Source organism: Pseudophryne corroboree, chromosome 1 (assembly GCF_028390025.1).
Source record: "Pseudophryne corroboree isolate aPseCor3 chromosome 1, aPseCor3.hap2, whole genome shotgun sequence".
Lineage (NCBI taxonomy): Eukaryota > Metazoa > Chordata > Amphibia > Anura > Myobatrachidae > Pseudophryne > Pseudophryne corroboree.
Window position 1 is genome coordinate 277,884,447 of NC_086444.1, and position 13,331 is coordinate 277,897,777.

Below are 13,331 nucleotides of genomic sequence, written 5' to 3' on the forward strand. Positions count from 1 at the left end.
CTGTCGCAGGAAATAGAGGCTCTCATAGAAGCTATCAGAGAAGTTCTAAATATCACTGATAAGGTGGCAGAGAAGAGTGAGAAAACTTATTTTAATATAAAAAATAAATCCTCAGCCACTTTTCCTGTGTCAAAGGAACTTAATACCCTGTTGGGAGAACCGTGGCTTAGTCCTGATAGCAAATGTCAAATTCCTAAGTGGTTGGTATAATCCTTTCTTTTTCCTCCTGAGGATAAATGGGAAAATCCACCGATAGTGGATGTATCAGTATCCAGGCTTTCTATGAAAATTGCATTGCCTGTCCCGGGTGCAGCCTCCCTAAAAGACGTGTCTGTAAAATTGAGACTACGCTCAAATCCTTGTATACAGCTGCTGGGGTTGCCCAGAGACTATAGCATGTGGGTGGATTACTAGAGCCATTGCCAAATGGTCGGGTAACCTGATTGAAGGGTTAGACAGCTTGCCTCAGGAGGAGGTTATCTTGTTCCTACAGCATATACAGGACTCTGCAAATTTTATGGTGGAAGCCATAAAAGAAATAGGCTTGCTTTATGCACGCACTATGGCTATGGCAGTGTCTCACGCAGGGGTCTATGGCTACGCCAGTGGACTGCGGATGCAGACTCCAGGAAAGGCGTGTAAGGTCTACCTTTCACAGGCGAGTCCTTATTTGGAGATGAACTTGACAAATGGATTTCTAAAGCTACTTGTGGGTAAGTCCACATACCTTCCTTCTGCAGCTCCCCCAGCTAGGAAGGCCTAAACTTTCGGACTGCCAAGTTTAGGGGCAAACCCAGGGGTTTTTCTACAGCCACCAGAGGTGCTAGGGGTAAACCACGTAAACCAACAACTGCTGGTTCACAGGAACAGGGCTAAAGTTCTGCTTCCTCAAAACCTTCAGCATGATGGTGGACTGCGATGCCTGGAAGACTGGCAGGTGGGAGCCCAGGTAAAATTCTTCAGTCACATCTAGACAAGTTCGTGCCAGGATCCCTGGGTCATAGATCTCATTTCCCAGGGCTACAGACTGGAGTTCCAGGAGTCCCCACATCACAGATTCTTCATATCAGGCTTACCAGTTTCACAGGAGGCAAGTAAAACTTTACAGGTCGTCAATCTAAAACTGGTACAGACTCAGGTCATTGTTCCAGTTCCACTTCATCTGCAAAACAAGGGGTATTATTCCAACTTGTTTGTAGTACCAAAACCGGACGGTTTGGTAAGACCGATTCTGAACCTCAAGTCGTTGAACCCATACTTACGAGTGTTCAAATTCAAGATGGAGTCTCTGAGAGCGGTGATCTCAGGTCTGGAGGAGGTGGAATTCCTAATGTCTCTGGATATCAAGGATGCGTACCTTCACATTCCGATCTGTCCACCTCTTCAGGCTTATCTACGGTTTGCACTGCAGGACTGTCGCTACCAGTTCCAGGCCCTGCCATTTGGTCTCTCCACGGCACCGAGGGTGTTCACCAAAGTGATAGCAGAGATGATGTTTCTACTCCGCAAACAGGGAGTGAACATAATTCCGTACCTGGACGATTTTCTGATAAAAGCACAGTCCAGGGATCGGTTGTTGGACAGCATTGGCCTCTCAACCAGACTACTCCTGGATCACGGGTGGATTCTGAACCTACCAAAATCTCACCTAGAACAAACAGAGGCTTCCTTTTCTGGGAATGATACTGGACACAGAGTCTCAGAAAGTGTTCCTTCCCTTGGAAAAGGCAATGGTAATTCAGTTGAGTGTTCGGGATGTCCTGAAGCCAACCTGGATCTCTGTGCATTTGTGCATTCGCCTTCTGGGTAAAATGGTGGCCTCTTACGAGGCAATTCAGTTCGGAAGGTTTCATGCGAGGCCCTTCCAGCTGGATCTGTTGGACAAATGGTCCGGATCGCATCTTCACATGCACCAGAGGATCTGTCTGTCGCCAAAAGCCAGGATCTCCCTCTTGAGGTGGCTACAGACGTCTCACCTAGTCGAGGGTCAGAGGTTCGGGATTCAGATTTGGATTCTGCTAACCACAGACGCAAGCCTCAGAGGTTGGGGCGCAGTCACCCAGGGGGTGCAGTTTCAAGGAAGATTGTCAAGTCAGGAAGTCGTCCTTCCAATAAACATCCTGGCGCTCAGGGCTATATACAATGCCCTTCTGCAGGCCTCATCTCTTCTTCAGAATCAGGCCATTCAGGTCAAGTCCGACAATGTGACGGCAGTGACGTACATAAACCGACAGGGCGGAACAAAAAGCAGAGCCCCAATGTCAGAGGTGTCAAGAATTCTCCTCTGGGCAGAATAACACACCATGGTGTTGTCAGCGGTCTTTATTCTGGGAGTAATCAACTGGGAAGCAGACTTCCTCAGCAGACACAACCTGCACCCGGGGGAGTGGGTCCTTCACCCGGAGGTGTTCCGGTGGTTGACATGTCGGTGGGGATAGCCACAAATCGACATGATGGCCTCTCGACTCAGCAAGAAGCTCAAGAGCCTATTGTTCCAGGTCGAGGGACCCACAAGCAGTGGCGGTAGACGCTCTGACAACTCCGTGGGTCTTCCAGCTGGTGTACGTGTTTCCTCCACTTCCGCTGATCCGAAGAATTCCGCTGCCCCGAACTGGCCACGAAGGGCCTGTTATCTTCTCGAGATGTTCCTCGAAGATCCGTGGCCTCTACTTCTGCGCGAGGATCTTCTGCAACAGGGTCCATTAATCTATCAAGATTTACCGCAGCTACGTTTAACGGCATGGAAGTTGAACGGCTGATTCTAGCCAGGAGAGGGATTCCTGACTATGATCCAAGCCAAGAAGGGGGTAACGTCTAAACATTACCACCATGTTTGGAAGAAATATGTCTCTTGGTGTGAGAGCAGACAATATTCTGCGGTGGAATTTCATCTGGGACATTTCCTGCTTTTTCTGCAGTCAGAAGTATAAGTGGTAGGGGTTTGTGGGGACTGCGCTTTCACCTGGTGGTATAAAGTGAGTAGCTGCTATGGAGAAAATTAAGATTGCCACAAACCTTCGTTGTACTGATGCAGAAAATATATAACATATATGTTTATTGTATAGTAATGAAAAAAAATTTTTTATAAAGAGCTCTAAAAACCGGTACAAACATGTAACAAACAAAGACAGATTTGTGGAAGAAAGAGTTTTGGTGGATAGTGAAAGGTACCAGATAAAAATAGTACAGATGATTGTGGAGATGGGTAGATACGCTAGTGTGCGTTTTACTCTATCCACCGATGTGTATATGTATGGTTTGTTACTATTAAATAGTTTAAAAAAATACCAAGTTCTGTTATGAACAGGAGAATTGTAGGTCCTGGGAGATGTAACACTATTGTTACAGTGTCTCTGTCCAAGGGGAATTACTGTGCAGATGGATACAGTTTCTCAGTTTTAGTATCGTTACTCAGTCTTTTGTAGTCAGAACGGGTGCTGTATCTGCATTCGTCCGGGGGATCCTCTGTGTCCTGTCGGATGCCCTTGCTCGTAGCGTGCTGTGGGTATTTTTTGCCCGCACTCGTCCAGGTACAATCTTTGTGGTCGGGATAAGTGTTGTATCTGCACTTGTCCCGGTGACCCTCTGTGTCCTGTTAGGTGCCGCTGTTCCTAGCGTGCTGGGGTTGCTCGCGCTCGTCCAGGCAGTCTGAGCGGGCGCTGGTCCGGGGTATGGGGTAGGTGCCGCTGTTCCTAGCGTGCTGGGGTTGCTCGCGCTCGTCCAGGTAATCTGAGCGGGCGCTGGTCCGGGGTACGGAGTAGTCGTCTGCCGGCAGACTTGAATGGAGCTTTATGCCGCAGGGGGACAAAGTCTAAGTCCGAGCCCGTGGCTGATCTACGCGTTTCACCTGCTGCTTCAGGCTTCGTCAGGATACCCATTCATTCCTGCTCCATACCTTTATCCTCCAGTTTGCCCTTTCTCGTGGGCTGTGTATTACATCATTTCCGCCCTTATTCCTCCGTGCAGTAATGCTTGTCTGTATATACCAGTATTAAAAGGACCCATATGTATGTATAACGGGACACATATATATTTACATGTAGAAAGGGAGAGTCCAAGAGAAAGGAAGGAAAGAGCACCGCAAGTGTGCTGGAAGAAAGAACATATAATTTATGTTGTCGCCTGCATAATATATTGTTACATATTATTGTTATGAATACCATTTGTCATGGAAAATTAATTTTCGGTATTGTAATAAAATGGGTAAAAAAGAGTGGGGGTAAATAAACTTTTATAAAAATATTTTGTAAAAAAAAATATATAAAGTGGTGGTGGTATGGAAGAAGTAAAAAATAATAAATATATAAGAAATATATTTAAAAAATAATAAATAAATGATATAAATAATAAAATAAATTTATATAAAGAAAAAATATATATATAAGAAAGAAATATTGAAAAAAATGTATATATGATTGTAAAATTTAATTTTTAAAGAGGGAGTAGGAAGAGAGGTACTAGTAGATGGTGTTAGTCATTTGATAGAGTATATACGAGCACAAAGTTTTTTCTGTTATCCTGGTAGTGGGGCATATACGTTTTACAGATAATACTAATCGCAATCATAATGGTAATGAATAATAATGGTAAGGATAGATAGCAATCATATTAATAATAATAGAGAATATGGTATTAACATGGTTATATAATATAGTAATGTGAAAAAGGATGAAGAATGAAAAAAAATGAAATGAAGAAGATGAAAAAAATTTTTAAAAAGATGAAAGCATGAAAATGATGATGGGGGGATGAAAGAAAAAATGGAAGAAAGGGAATAAGAGTAGACATGGTAATGAAGGGTTGTTAATAATGCAGTCTCCTTCATTTCATGGAAATTTTCTATGTTTTTAAGAAGGGATGTAACTCGAAGTCTGCATTGAGGCCTTCTGGTGTCAAGGTGGCAAGTTCGTAAATAAGTTTCGATTCTTCCATCAGGAGAAGCTTGTCCCAATCTCCCCCTCTCCAGGGTTTTTTTATGAGTTTGAGACCTACATATTTTAATGTTGATGGGTCGCTTCCATGTGCATGTTTGAAATGTTTCGGAATACTGTGATTGTCTTTTTCTGTTCTGATATTATTCAGGTGTTCATTAATTCGGATAGAAAGTTTGCGGGTAGTTTTTCCTATATATTGCAATCCGCATGGGCAGAAAAGGAGGTATATGACTCCTGTAGTGTTGCAGGTGATTTTGTCTCTAATTTTGAATTCCTTGTTGTTGCTCCTTGACAGTATACTTTTTATTGGTTTCGTTGTAGTTGTTTTGGTTTTTTTGCATGCTATGCAGTTGTTACAGCTGTAAAAAACAGGTTCTCCGTGCTTTAACCATGTGTTGTCTGCTTTTGGTTCTGGTTTCAGATGATTCTTTACCAAATTCCTTCCTATCGTCTGGGCGCGTCTGTAAATAATTCTTGGTTTCGGTGGGAGTATACTTTTTAATTCTTTGTCTGTTGTGAGAATATGCCAGTGCCTCTTTAGACTTGTTTCTATCTGTTTCCTTTGCCCAGAGTAATTGGTGATAAATAGTAATTCTTTATTCATTTCTTCTTTTCTATTGTTATATTGTAAAAGATCCGATCTGTTGATGTTCTCTATTTCTTCTTTGTCTTTTTCTAGTTTTTCTTTTTTGTAGTTCTTTGTTTCAAATTGGTTCATAAGTTTGAACGTCTGGTAGTCGCAGTCTTCCTTTCTTGAACAGTTCCTTTTGATCCTTCTCATTTGTCCCTTGGGAATATTGGAAATCCATTTGGGGTGGTGATTGCTCTTCGCATCCAGGTAGTTATTGCAATCTACTGGTTTAGTATAAGTTTTGGTTTCGATATTGTTATTGTGAATGAAAATGGTTAAATCGAGGAAGTTTATACTGTTCTTGCTTATTTCGTGTGTGAATATTAAATTCTCTATGTTTATGTTGATGTTCTTCATGAAATTTTGTAGAGCTTCTTCTTCTCCATCCCATACTATTATCACGTCGTCTATATATCTTGCCCATACTTTTATGTTGGGAAGGTATTCATTATTGGTCCAAATCCTTTTGTTTTCCCAATGGGCAAGGAACAGATTTGCATACGATGGTGCGAAATTCGTACCCATTGCTGTCCCCTGTGTTTGGATGAAGAATTGTTTCCCAAACCAGAAATAATTATGGGTCAAGATAAATCATATTCCCTGTATGATGAAGGCGACCTGTTCTTCTTCCAGTTCTGATTCTTCTTGTAGAATTCTTTCCACATTTTTGCAGCCATCTTCATGTCTGATGCTCGTGTATAGAGATTTTATATCACACGTTGCCAGGATGTAGGTATTCTTCCAGGTTAGGCCCGCTAGTAGGCTCAAAACTTGTGTGGTATCTTTCAAGTAGCTGCGCTATTGTGCTACTAAAGGTTTTAGGAAGTGATCTATGTAGCATGAAAGATTTGAAGTCAAGGAATTTATCCCTGATACTATTGGTCTACCTGGAGGATTCAGTTAGTCTTTATGGACCTTGGGTAGATGATAAAACACAGGTATTATGGGATGTTCTGGTTTCAAGAAATTGTGTTCGTTTTTTGTTAGAATTTTGTCCTCCATGGCTTTCTTCAATATTTCTGATAGTTCTTTTTGAAATTCTGGTGTAGGGTCCTTCTTTAGAGGTTGGTATGTTTGGGCATCTTCTAGGAGCTTCCATACTTCTTCCTCATATTTCCCCCGATCCATGATAACTGTTCCTCCGCCTTTATCTGCTTGTTTGATAACAATTTCGTTGTTTTCCTTTAGATTCTTTAAGGCAACTTTTTCTTTCTTTGATAGATTCTGTATGTATTTGGATCCTATATTGTCGGGAACTTTCTTGATATCCTCTTCTACTAGCTTTTGGAAAGTATTTATTTAGTAAATGGCCTTTGAGGTGTTGTGGGTAGAAAGTCGATTTGTCTTTAAAGTTTGTGTGTATGAAGGGGTCTTCTTTCTCTTCTGTTTCTTTGTCCTTTCCTGAGTTATCCATTCCTTTGCCCAATTACTCTGGGCAAAGGAAACAGATAGAAACAAGTCTAAAGAAGCTCCGGCATATTCTCACAACAGACAAAGAATTAAAAAGTATACTCCCACCGAAACCAAAAATTATTTACAGACGCGCCCCGACGATAGGAAGGAATTTGGTAAAGAATCATCTGAAACCAGAACCAAAAGCAGACAACACATGGTTAAAGCACGGAGAACCTGTTTTTTACAGCTGTAACAACTGCATAGCATGCAAAAAAACCAAAACCAAAACAACTACAACGAAACCAATAAAAAGTATACTGTCAAGGAGCAACAACAAGGAATTCAAAATTAGAGACAAAATCACCTGCAACACTACAGGAGTCATATACCTCCTTTTCTGCTCATGCGGATTGCAATATATAGGAAAAACTACCCGCAAACTTTCTATCCGAATCAATGAACACCTGAATAATATCAGAACAGAAAAAGACAATCACAGTATTCCGAAACATTTCAAACATGCACATGGAAGCGACCCATCAACATTAAAATATGTAGGTCTCAAACTCATAAAAAAAACCTGGAGAGGGGGAGATTGGGACAAGCTTCTCCTGATGGAAGAATCAAAACTTATTTACGAACTTGCCACCTTGACACCAGAAGGCCTCAATGCAGACTTCGAGTTACATCCCTTCTTAAAAACATAGAAAATTTCCATGAAATGAAGGAGACTGCATTATTAACAACCCTTCATTACCATGTCTACTCTTATTCCCTTTCTTCCATTTTTTCTTTCATCCCCCATCATAATTTTCATGCTTTCATCTTTTTAAAAATGTTTTCATCTTCTTCATTTCATTTTTTCATTTTTTTTCATTCTTCATCCTTTTTCACATTACTATATTATATAACCATGTTAATACCATATTCTCTTATTATTATTAATATGATTGCTATCTATCCTTACCATTATTATTCATTACCATTATGATTGCGATTAGTATTATCTGTAAAACGTATATGCCCCACTACTAGGATAACAGAAAAAACTTTGTGCTCGTATATACTCTATCAAATGACTAGCACCATCTACTAGTACCTCTCTTCCTACTCCCTCTTTAAAAATTAAATTTTACAATCATATATACATTTTTTTCAATATTTCTTTCTTATATATATATTTTTTCTTTATATAAATGTATTTTATTATTTATATCATTTATTTATTATTTTTTAAATATATTTCTTATATATTTATTATTTTTTACTTCTTCCATACCAACACCACTTTATATATTTTTTGTTACAAAAGATTTTTATAAAAGTTTATTTACCCCCCCTCTTTTTTACCCATTTTATTACAATACCGAAAATTAATTTTCCATGACAAATGGTATTCATAACAATAATATGTAACAATATATTATGCAGGCGACAACATAAATTATATGTTCTTTCTTCCAGCACACTTGCGGTGCTCTTTCCTTCCTTTCTCTTGGACTCTCCCTTTCTACATATAAATATATATGTGTCCCGTTATACATACATATGGGTCCTTTTAATACTGGTATATACAGACAAGCATTACTGCACGGAGGAATAAGGGCGGAAATGATGTAATACACAGCCCACGAGAAAGGGCAAACCGGAGGATAAAGGTACGGAGCAGGAATGAATGGGTATCCTGACGAAGCCTGAAGCAGCAGGTGAAACGCGTAGATCAGCCACGGGCTCGGACTTGGACTTTGTCCCCCTGCGGCATAAAGCTCCATTCAAGTCTGCCGGCAGACGACTACTCCGTACCCCGGACCAGCGCCCGCTCAGATTACCTGGACGAGCGCGAGCAACCCCAGCATGCTAGGAACAGCGGCACCTACCCCGGACCAGCGCCCGCTCAGACTGCCTGGACGAGCGCGAGCAACCCCAGCACGCTAGGAACAGCGGCACCTAACAGGACACAGAGGGTCACCGGGACAAGTGCAGATACAACACTTATCCCGACCACAAAGATTGTACCTGGACGAGTGCGGGCAAAAAATACCCCCAGCACGCTACGAGCAAGGGCATCCGACAGGACACAGAGGATCCCCCGGACGAATGCAGATACAGCACCCGTTCTGACTACAAAAGACTGTGAGTAACGATACTAAAACTGAGAAACTGTATCCATCTGCACAGTAATTCCCCTTGGACAGAGACACTGTAACAATAGTGTTACATCTCCCAGGACCTACAATTCTGTTCATAACAGAACTTGGTATTTTTTTAAACTATTTAATAGTAACAAACCATACATATACACATCGGTGGATAGAGTAAAACGCACACTAGCGTATCTACCCATCTCCACAATCATCTGTACTATTTTTATCTGGTACCTTTCACTATCCACCAAAACTCTTTCTTCCACAAATCTGTCTTTGTTTGTTACATGTTTGTACCGGTTTTTAGAGCTCTTTATAGAAAAAAAAATTTCATTACTATACAATAAACATATATGTTATACCTATCCAGTTTTTAACTATTCTTTTTATTCAATAATTATTCATTTACATGTTTATAAATAAAACAAAAAATTAATTCAACAATTTTTAAGCTGTATGTGTGATATTGAGTAAGCGCTGGGAGTAATATTTTTTCTGCAGAAGTATAAGTGGGCCTACATCTAGGTTCCATAAAAGTCCAGATTTCAGCCTTGTCTATTTTCTTTCAGAAACAATTGTCTTTTCTCCCTGAGGTCCAGACGTTCTTGAAAGGTGTTCTGCACATCCAGCCTCCCTTTGTGCCTCCCACGGCACCTTGGGATCTCAACTTGGTGCTGCAGTTCCTCCAATCATACTGGTTTGAACCGTTACAGGAGGTTGACGTAATGTACCTTATGTGGAAGACCGTCACACTGTTGGCCTTGGCTTCAGCAAGACGTGTGTCGGAGCTAGGGGCGTTCTAACAAGAGCTCCTCTCTAATTTTCCATGAGGACAGAGCTGAACTCAGAACTCGTCAGCAATTTCTTCCTAAGGTGGTGTCTGCATTTCACATCAACCAACCTATTGTGGTTCCGGTTGTTACGGACACCTCTGCTACTTCAAAGTCTTTGGATGTTTCAGGCTTTGAAGGTGTATGTAAAGAGAACAGCTCATCACAGGAAATCGGACTCGCTGTTCGTTCTCTATGATCCCAATAAAATTGGATGTCTTGCTTCAAAGCAGTCAATTGCGCGCTGGATCAGGCTCACTATCCAGCAGGCTTGCCAGTTACAAAAGCTGTTCAGGCCCACTCTATTAGGTCAGTGGGTTCTTCTTGGGCAGCTGCCCAGGGTGTATAGGCTTTTACAGCTCTGCCGAGCAGCTACTTCCGGTTCGAACACGTTTGCTATGTTTTACAAAATCGATACTTTGGCCTCTGAAAACCTTCAGCTTTCAATTAATTCTGCAGGAACCTCAGCACACTCCCACTCGGTTTGGGAGCTTTGGTACTTCCCCATGCTACGAAATGGATTCCTAGTATCCCCTAGGACAGTGTTTCCCAACCACGGTCCTCAAGGCACACTAACAGTCCAGGTTTTAAGCATAACCATACCTGAGCACAGGTGATTTAATTAGTACCTCAGTTATTTTGATTGAACCATTTGTGCTCAAACATGGTTATCACTAAAACCTGGACTGTTGGTGTGCCTTGAGGACTGTGGTTGGGAAACACTGCCCTAGGATGTAAGCGAAAATAGGATTTTAATTGCCTACCGGTAAATCCTTTTCTCAAAGTCCGTAGGGGAGACTGAGTGCCCGCCCGGTGCTTCGTTCTTCCTGCACTGTTACTTGGTTAAGTATTCTTGTTTGCTCCGCTGTTGCTATTCATGTTTCAAGTTTGGTTAGCATGGCTTTTCTCTTGTTTGGTGTGTGCTGATTCGTAATCTTACCACTTTCCTTATCTATCCTTCTCTCAAAGTATGTCCGTCTCCTTGGGCACAGTTTCCTAGACTGAGTAGGAGGGGCATAGAGGGAGGAGCCAGCGCACACTATTAATTTCTTAACGTGCCCATGGCTCCATGTGGACCCATCTATACCCCCTGGTACTAAATGGATTCCCAGTATGCCTTACGGACTACAGCAGAAGAGTATGCACGCGTGAGCAACAGCTATGTTCACTATGCAGAAAATCCCCCACCAAAATGCTCACTGCACTTAGCGGGCCTTGCCACAAGGCAGATTCTGGTCTAGTGAGCTGGGGGAGGGTGCACAAAGTGCTGCTTCAAACCTCCCGTGATAGGGGAGTACCCCACCCTTTGCTACCTCATAATGCTGCCTGGTTTAAAAAAAATCCTGGTGAGAACAAGGTTCAGGATGTAATGCCTATTTTTAAAAGAATTGGTAATCCATGTTTGAACCCAGTGGATGAACATATTTTCTGTTGTAATTGGTTTATATTTTATTTTAAATTTTGTGACAATGGAAAAAGAAAGGAGGGGATGCTGTTAACATCCCCTTCGGGATGCCAGCGGTCATGTGACTGACGCAAGAATACCGACACCACTCGGAATCCCGTCGCCGGGACACAGACATCCCAAGGGTAAGTTTCGGGGTTAAAAACAAGTAAAAGAAGCAGCGCGCATGGAATAAAAAAAAACATACATTTGGAATACTCTAAAAGGAGCCAGAAATATCAAAAATAACTAAAGGTTTAATCACCTATAATGTATGTATACAATCTATGTACACGATAGGATAAAAATAAATTATAAGCAATTGCTAATAATTATAATACATTTCACACATCATAAAAGAAATGGTGTGGCCACGATTAAAAAGATATCCTTGGACAAGCTTCAGACTGCATTAGGTTGTTTTGATAGTATGGTTACAGATATAAACAAAGTTACTATTCAACTGGATGAGAAACTTTTGTAACAGTCCAAAAGACTTGATAAAAAGCACCTGAGGGCATTCAATAAATGAATCCAGAGACAATATAACAGAGCGCGAGTATGGTATGTTACCTTCCAGGATGGCATGAGCATCCTCGAGTTATATATTCACACAGGCTGTCACTGGGCTATTTAGCAAATAGCATTGATAATGTTTTCTTGTGCGTGATAGCGCTGCGGGTCTCCAGTCCTATGGGACAATGGGGGTCATTCCGAGTTGATCGTAGCTATGCTAAATTTAGCCCAGCTATGATCAGGAACTCAGACATGAGGGGGGACGCCCTGCACAGGGCTACTCTGGGATGGATATGGCCGGTGGTAGCGGAATAGCCCCAGAGACTTGGCGCCTGAGTTCTGGTCTAGCACTGTGTAGCACAGCAGCGGCTGGGATAGCTGTGGCCAGAGGTAGCAATGTTGCCCCTGGTGAAAAAGGTATATCCGACAGTGAAGGGAGTCCAACGCGTTTCGTATGACTCCCAGGTATGTTAGTCCTAATTTACAGCAGCCTGCTAAAGGAATCACCTGTGAGGTTAATCAGTGTCATGCATAATACAATTGAAAATACCTACTTAAAAGAACATTACGTGCTCCTAAAACAGCATATATTGTTATAAACTATGTCACAAATGGTATAAATAATAAAGATTAATTTTTTGCCAAATATAACCTCCAGTTTCTGTATATATTTTATATAATGGTCAAAAATTCAAGAAGACAGCAATATGATGGATGGGCAAAAACAAAAAAATATGTTTTGGGGCTAGGCACTAGAGGTGGGGTTAGCCATAGCCCCGAGTCTTAGCCCTAGCCGCTACCCACTGTGACTTGACCCTAGCCACCACACCAGGTGGGTTAGGGTAGGGGGCTAGCCTCCACACCAGGTGGGTTAGGGTAGGGGACAGGTGAGTGATAAAATAAGTACCCTGCCTCCTGCCGACATTGTGAAGATCGGGATTCCGGTATTGGTCATGTAACCACTGGCATCCCGCTCTGCCAGCCTTCTGTATCATACCCGAAAGAAGTGACCATGAATATACAGTGGTGCTTGAAAGTTTGTGAGCCCTTCAGAATTTTCTATATTCCTACTGAAATTTGGCCTAAAACTCCCTCAGTCCTAAAACTAGATAAAGAGAACCATATCAAACAAATGAGACAAAAAAATTAGACATGCTAATTTTTTTATTGAGGAAAAATGATCCAATATCACACATCTTTGATTTGCAAAAGTATGTGAACCTTTGCTCCAAGTATCTGGTATGACCCCCACTTGTGCAGCAATAACTGCATGGAAACGTTTCCGATAATTGTTGATTTAGTCCTGTACATCAGCTTGGAGGAATATTACCCCATTCCTCCTTAGAAAAACAGAATATTCTTGTATAATTCAGAATTTACAGTCCCATCAATGATGACAAGTCGTCCTTGGCCAAATGCAGCAAAACAGGCCTTAAC